The sequence below is a fragment of the Coenobita brevimanus genome, chromosome 39, assembly GCF_032717465.1.
Source record: "Coenobita brevimanus isolate Jiangsu-jjx chromosome 39, ASM3271746v2, whole genome shotgun sequence".
In the NCBI taxonomy this organism is placed as follows: domain Eukaryota; kingdom Metazoa; phylum Arthropoda; class Malacostraca; order Decapoda; family Coenobitidae; genus Coenobita; species Coenobita brevimanus.
The window spans coordinates 23,485,554-23,494,085 of record NC_136992.1 but is presented as its reverse complement, the minus strand read 5'-3'; positions in this window follow the sequence as shown (position 1 = coordinate 23,494,085).

The window sequence follows — 8,532 nt, the reverse complement described above, 5'->3', positions numbered from 1 at the left end:
TGTATTTCATTGTGTTATTTTATTAATTTGTTGATGTGTTTATTAGTAAAATCGTTTAGTTATGTGGTGTCTAATGTTCTAGCGTTATCGAGATTATTCAAGACTCCAGATCACTCTAGATGTTGCAGCTGTTACATAAATTAAGGAGGACAAGAGTTAGAGGGACAGTTGATAGTTGACAGTGGACATTTGGCAAGTGGCCAGTTATAGTGAGTGAGAGAGTAACAGGGCAGTTATGGTGTCAATATTGACGGTGGTGACAAGTGAAAGTGTAAACAGTGCATCCGGCTGGGGGTTCACAACAATATTTTCATTGGTTTTGACCTTTGAAGGACATACGCTGGGTGGTAACTGAAATACCAGCGCGGCGGGGTGAGCCCGACACTACCACCCCAGGCAGAGAGAGTGAGGGGGTGACACCCACCCCACAAGGAGATGACGGAGGGGTTGATTTACCTGAGCCAATGCCCAGGCAATAATGGCGCATCTCCCTTATGACCCGGCGCCAATGTCCAGGCAACAATGGCACATCTCCCTTGCGACCCGGCGCCAATGTCCAGGCAACAATGGCACATCTTCCTTGCGACCCAGCGCTCCTCTTTCGCGCAGTAAAACCACCCAGCTGTGTACGGAAAAAGTGCACTACTATCCAGCAGAGGGAATGCTCGCCAGAATCGGGATGGGACTTGCAGTGGCAAGCTCCCAAGCACACCCTAGGATGCCAAGTCCTCTGGATTGGCTCCACATTTGACTGAGGACTCGGGAGGAGCCTCTAGGGTTGCTATTCCCCTGCCAAGACTGAAGGAGGGCACACTCTGTCGGAGCTGTGGCGATAGCCGAGAGAGTACGTCCAACCTCTTCCTCCCGACGTTACAGGCACAAGATCTTCCCACACGGAAGGAGGGCACGCTATGTTGGAACTGTGGCGTAAGCTGCGAGAGTTCGTCCTACCTCGTCTTCCTGACGTCCCCGGGACAGGTAACTCCAACCTGATGATGGGAGGGCACGTTACGTCGGAGCTGTTGCGAAAGCCGAGAGAGTACGTCCGACCTATTCCTCCCGACGTCTCAAGGGCAGGAGGCCCTAGCCCTACGACAGGAGTGCCCCCACGCTCCTGCTCCATGTAGGAGCACAGGCAGTGCCCGATGGTGCTGCCTGACAACAGGAGTCATCTCTGCCTCGACCCACCGCCCTGGGATTAGAGCGAGGTGCCACTCTTTCCAGCTCTCTCCTTGGAAGACTGGAATCTCTTCCCCTACAGGCTCCCCACCTGAGTCTGGACCAGACGAGGCGTCACCGAGGCCCGGGATCCAGCCTCTCCAGTCCGGGCCACCCCAGGCACTGACAGGCTCTGCCAGGACCAGAGGCCACAGCCCTACCCTGTCAGCCTCCTCCTACAGCAGAGGCTGCAGCCCCCAGAGCCAGCGGGCCTCCCCAGGTGCTCGCCGTGGCCGAAGGGCCTCCCCCAACGCGAGTGGCCGCAGTTCTTCCCTGGCGGCCGCCCCAGACTGGGGTGCAGGCCGCCCCACCCTGGTAGGACCCTCCTCCTGGCCGATCCTCAGCCAAGGCCTCCACCAGACCCTCCTCCAGACCTCAAAGATGACCAAGGGCCAACGGCGTATTGCCCGACTCCTGGGCCTCTTCGGTCCCAGTCCCAAGAGCCCTACCTCCTGCAGGGCCGACGTGGTGAAAAAGCCGCCCCAGACGCTGCCCCATTCCTCCCGGACTAGTGGTAACTCCCAGGGCCCCACTATCCTGCACAGTTTCCCGGACGGCCCGCTTCCCATGCCTAGTCACCACCTGGAGCTCCCTGCATAGGTCCTCTTCCCCAAGGGCCGTGGTCTCCACCCCCCCTCCGTCAGAACCGTGAGTAACAGGTCTCTTGTTCGTATACTTCCCCAGTGTTGTGAGCCCCCCCCCCCTCAGTGAACTACTAGTGAACCGTTCTCCTGTGTTCCTCCCCCCATCCCCGTATGTGGCGCACATTTCCCCCCCCCCCACTCATAGTGTTTCCCCCCCTTGCCGATGAATTGAGCCCCTGTGCATCACGTGCGGAGTGTATAACCCCAGACCTGGGTTGAGACCCCCACCCCCTCGGACGGTGACAGTCGAGCCCGTGTCACTCAAGTAACACAGCAATATCTCAGTGCTATACCCTCCCCCCTCTCCTCCCTGCCCCCGGCCCGGTCCCACAGAGAGAAACCCTCCCTATCTTCATTAAGCCCCTCTACCCCCTCCACTTCTCCCAGTGTGACCTACGGTGTATTCTCGGCCTGTGTGATGCGTGTATGGAGGCTAAGTTAGCTAGGGACTTCCGTCCATGTCACACGGAGATGATGTATTAGCTAGGACCCGTCTATGTCACACAAACACCTAGGCTTAAGAACTGTCCCTGTGGGTATACTGGGTTGTGTTGTCTGCAGATCTGTCTGTGCTGATGTACTAGCTATATTGGTGAAATATTGCCTGTGATACTGTGAGAAAATAACCCAGATGTGAGACAAAGATGCTGAACTAGGTGGACAGTGATTGAGATCAATATCAGTGTAAGGCATTGTGTAATTTTGACTCTGGTCATAGAATGTTGGGTGCATAATTGTTCTCTACTACTATATTAGTGTATTTGTTTACTCGTGGTGTTTGTGTTTCCCTTCCTTGCTGGTGCTGACCTGATCAGGGATTAAGGACCCAGAGTTGCACCGTGATTGGACCCGAGAAGTCGGGACACAGAACAAGCTGCATAACACTGGTGGCTAGCAGGGGTTCTTGACCCGGTGGTTAAACGGCAAGGAACGGAAATTCCGCAACTATGGCGGCCAAACCACGAGTCCAACTCCCAAAGTTCAATGCTGAACTCTATGATATACACACATACTGGTATATGTCTATGGTCAAAGCCATACTAGACATAAGCTTTGAGAATGATCGTGAAAAGATAGCAGTAACACTCTCCCACCTCAAAAAAATTGTCTCAAGCATAGCCACAAAATTAGTCCCGGAACTGAGATGGGACCAATTTCAACAAATCATGACCCAAGCTGTCACACCCTCACTAGGGAAAGTTGTCGCCTTCTCTCAGTTAGACGCACTAACTTACAACAGGAACTTGGATGACACCCTCGTTCAAACACGTCCCGTTGCCACTGCCTACATGGAGGCAGACCCACAAACCCGGGACCAGCATATGTTTAATACACTCCTATGAATACTCTCCAGTGTGGTCAGGGAACATTTTACCATTTACGACCTGACTGGGGATATTGACAAAGACATCCAGTTGGTGAGGCGCCTACTCGCTGCCTACTCTGCACCCCAACAGGTAGGGGCAGTGAACAGAATCCCCACCCACAAGCTGCCCCCCAACAAGCCCCGGACACTGACCCCACACCCGCCGCCATAGGAACCACCAGCCCTTCCCCGAGCCATGTCCACCAGGAAGAAACCTACTCCCAGGGAGACGTCCAATCTCATCCCCATTAACCTCTGGGAGGTCATGGCATGCAGTCACCGCTGCCCCATACACAATATTAGAGGGCAACTAAAGGCCACCCAGCGAAGAGCTGCTAACCAGGGGCACCGCAAAAGTGTCAGCCATCGAGGATGATCCACCCGACGAACTTTCCCTCCCCCATAGAGGCCCCTGACACTGACGAGTCGGGCATAGGCGGCGAAGGGGAAGACACCTCTTCCCAACTGGAATTTTTAGGACCGCCCCCACACCTCCCCACGGTGGCGGGGGCCACGTCACACAAGTATCACCCCCAGGTCTACGACAACGCCAGGTTGAACAGGGTGAAAGCTCAACTGCTGGTTGACACGGGAACAGCCAAGTTGTGCCTATACCGTCACTTCTACTCCCGTCACACCAGAGCCTTCGGCCCTCTCCTCCCACCTCGGCTCACCTCGTAGATGCTGGGGACGGCCTCCTGCTCATCTGTGGGGAAACCTGGGCTCTTCGTGTCCAAACTCACCAGAAAGCAACCGCCCAACACCAGTTTATAATATTTGACTCCTCCTGCCGTGCCTACGACGGGTATTTGGGGTTGGATCTGTTGCAGAAACTCTGGGCCAACATCGACTGTTACGGAAGGTGGTTGCATTTCCATAAGGCACCAGACCCACCCCCTCAAGCTCTGTGCATGTGCCACACTGTAAACCCCCCCTCTTCCCCCCTCCCCCCTTCCACCCCTCCCCCCTGAGTCCCGACCATGCACCTACCACCCCGCCCATGCACCTACCACCCCGCCCCCAACCACCTTCCCAGCTACATTATCCTCCACCGTAACTATTCCCCCCACCACGAGACATGGCTCCCTTTGCATCGACCCTCCGGCACCCACATAGTATTCTCCCCAGCCTCCCCGGTGGGTGCCATTACCTCCTGCCTCCTTTTCCCCCCCCCTTCCTTCCCCCGCACCTTGCTGCGGTCCGCTCGGCTAATCTCTCCGTCTCGCCCCTTACCCTCCCCAAGGGTCTAGTAGTAGGCAAGATGGAAGAGGCAGAGCCCTGCGCCGCCCCCCCCCTTCGTCCCCTATCTCCCTAACCCTGCCTCCATTCCCCGACCATCTCTCCCCTCAGCACACCACCGACCCGTGACTCCTCCTCCTGGACTTTCAGGACATATTCTTGTCGGGACCCACCGACATCGGCCACACCACCATCCTGTCCCACAAGATACACACGACGGGCCCCCCCCCATCTGGCAACCCGCTCGCCTGAAAACCCTACGCAATGGGCCAAGGAAGACCGCAAGGTCCAGGACATGTTAGATGGCAGTGTGATATCTCCATCCACCAGCCCATGATCTTCTCCTGTTATCCTCGTCAAGACAGGACACTGAGATTCTGCGTGGACTACCGTCGCCTAAACGATTTCACTATCAAGGATGCCACTCCCCTACTGAGGATCGATGACTCCGTGGATTCACATTACGGAGCCTCTTGGTTCTCCACCCCAGACTTGCAATCGGGATACTGGCAGGTCCCTGTGCACTCAGATGACCAACGGAAGACCACCTTCTCTACCAGCAACGGGAAGCACTGTAAATTCAACGTGCTCCATTTCGGCCTCTGCAATGCCCCAGCAACATTTTCCCGTCTCATGGAGTCTGTCCTCAGCGGCCTCACATGGGAAATCTGCCTCACCTACCTTGACAATGTCATCATATTCAGCAGGACCTGGCCCAACCACCTTCATCATCTACGCCAGGTTTTTTCCAGAATACATCACGGTGGGCTTAAACTCCGGCCATCCAAATGTGTTCTAACCCAGCGATCCGTCTCCTTCCTAGGACATGTCATATCAAAGGAAGGCATCGCACCAGACCCAGAAAGAATTAGAGCCAAAGCCGACCTCCCTCTGCTGCGAAATGTGCACGACACGCGCGCCTTCATAGGCCTTGCCTCCTATTACCGGTGTTTCATAAAAGGCTTCACTACCATCGCCAAACCGCTACATGATCTCACCAAGAAGAGGGAGCCATTCACTTGGCCTGAAGAACGCCTACAAGCCTTCCGGACCCTCAAAGACAAGCTCATCACAGCCCCCGTAGTGGCATTCCCAGATTATACCATCCCATTCCGCCTCTACACTGACGTCTCACTGGTGGCCATAGGTGCTGCACTAGCACAGGTACAAGATGGCAGGGAGCACATCATCACCTGCGCCAGCCATACCCTCAACCAGGCTGAACGAAACTGTGCAGCCACAAAATGAGAGTGCCTCAGTATCATCTAGGCACTAGAGTACTTCCGCGCATACTTGGTGGGCACCCACGTAACCATGATCACCGATCACCAATCACTACAATGGCTTGGCCAATCCGACACCAAAAATGCAGAGATGATCCGCTGGAGGGAGACCTTGGAAGAATTCGATTTTGACATCTTGTACCGACCTGGAAAACTCCACATGAACATGGACGCCCTCTTTAGACTCCCCGTGAGTGCCATCCAACCCATGCCCACCCTCCTGCAATGGTGGCAAGCCAAAGATTGCCCTGATTGGATACCAGCCCACCTGTTTTCCAAACTACAAAGATCCGGCAACTTGTTGTACACCCAGTCCAGCCACATAGCCCTCGACCCCGAGGCCGCGGTAGACACCCTCACCTATCGCCACTCCGACAACAGGATACACCATGGCACCAAAAAATTGCTCCAGGCATTCAATGACATCTCTGGGCCCCACACCCCTCTAAATTAGTGCATCAAGTAATCCAAGCCTGCCGAGCATGTGCCCTTGGGAAGGACACCACCCGTACGCGAGGCCCCTCAGGTTGCCTAGTGGCCAGCAAACTGTGGCAGCTGCTATCGACAGATGTGGTTGACCCCCTTCCCCCTAAGTTAAGCTACTGCTGCATCATTATGTTTGTAGACACCTACTCTAAATTCCTAGTCGCCTGTGTGGTGAAAGAACACCACGCCCTCGCTGTTGCAGAGGCCATGATCTACCACGTATTTCCGACTTCGGGATTCCCCAAGCCCTCCACTCTGATAATGCACCCGAGTGTACAGGTAAAATCTGGAAAGAACTAACCACCTTCTTTGGATATAACATTTCACACTCATCCCCCTACTGGCCGCAAGGAAACGGCATTTGTGAGCACAGCCATCGCACTCTACTCAACCAGGTGCACACCTGCATTCAAGCCACCCAGGATGATGATCATCAAAATTATACAGTGGGGCATGAACACCTGCCCGCGTGAAGACGGCATCATGCCACATGAATGACTATTCAACGAGCTACCCCTACTCCTCCTCCTCCGCTGCCACCTCCAACCCTCCACCAACCCCACCCCCTCTGACCCCCTGATCCACTTCAAGCAGAAACTCGAACACCTACAGGCCGCGCAAGACCTAGCCCCAGATGACACACCGGCTAACCCATACAAGTCTGGCGACCTCGTCATGGTTGCCACCCTACCAACCCCCCACAAGCTTGCCCCGCACTACACCAGCCCTTATGAAATAGTCAACGTCCCCAACCCCTACCAGGTCACCATTAATTACCACAACACCACCCACACCTATAGAAACCGAAACATGCGACGATCCCCAGCACCAAACACCCCCCCCCACCAAACGGAACTCACCAAACCTGCCCTCTCCCGCCCCCCTGACTCAGGAAAATTTCTACACCTGCTATCTGTCCCCTTCCTTCTCCTCCAACAACACCCCCTTCACCTCCACCACCCCCATGCCCACCGCAACCTCCCCTGTCATTCTCACCCACACCCCCAACATCCTCACCCTCCCCACCATCCGCCACCACCCCTCCCCATCTTTCAGAATCACCTACTGTCATGCCTAGCCCCCCCCCCCCCCAACAATCCCCAAGTCCTGCACCCGTGCCTGTCACCACCACCACCCCAACCCCTACCTCACGACAACACACCCCATCCCCAACATCACCCTTGACGCCACCCCCGCCTGCCATGCCCCCAGTACACCTGCTTCTCAACACTTCCTTCCCACCCACACCCGTTCTGACAACCACCAGCAACCGATATGGCTGCTTATCACGCCCACCTGCCCGCTACACCCACACACCCTCACTGCCCTCCACTCCTGTTCTTAATATCACCCCCCCCTCCGCAAATCCCGCCATCTCCTAGAGAACATCTCAATTGCCCACCCCACTAAGCCAATTACCTTGAAACGTCTCCATAAATACGCCAACATGCTCACCCTTTCCAGTATTTAGCCAGACTTCTTCCTGACCACCCTATCCCCACCACTCGAAATGAAAATCACCCTTGTTCTCTGGACCCCACCCCAAGGGTGCAAGCACCGCATCCACGGCACTGACCAACTCCTCCGCCTCCTACGACAAACAGGGACACCCTCAGCTCTCACCATCATGTACTCCCCACATCTCCAGCCAAGCCAGTGAACCACCCACTGGACAAATTTCCTCCGCCACATCATGCCCGCACACCACACCACCACCACTGACACGTTCCAACTCCATTCACAGGGATGTGACTTTTTAACCCATGACAGTGGTGAAATACCAGCACAGTGGGGTGAGCCCGACACCACCACCCCAGGGGGAGAGAGTGAGAGAGTGATACCCACCCCAGAAGGAGACGACAGAAGGGCTGATTTACCTGGGCCAATGTCCAGGCAACAACGGCGCATCTCCCTCGTGACCTGGCGCCCCTCTTCTGCACAGCCAGACCACCCAGCAGTGTACAGAAAAAGTGCACTACTCCCCAGCAGAGGGAATCCTTACCAGAATTGGGGTGTGACTTGCAGTGGTAAGCTCCCAAACACGCCCTCGGATGCAGAGTCCTCTGGATCGGCTCCACATTTAACTGAGGACTCAGGAGGAGCCTCTAGGGTTGCTGTTCCCCTGTCGAGACTGAAGGAGGGCACGCTTCATCGGAGCTGTGTCGAAAGCTGAGAGAGTATGTCCAACCTCTTCCTCCCAACGTTACAGGCACAAGACCTTCCCACACGGAAGGAGGGCATGCTTCATTGGAGCTGTGGCATAAGCCACGAGAGTTCGTCCGACCTCGTCCTCCTG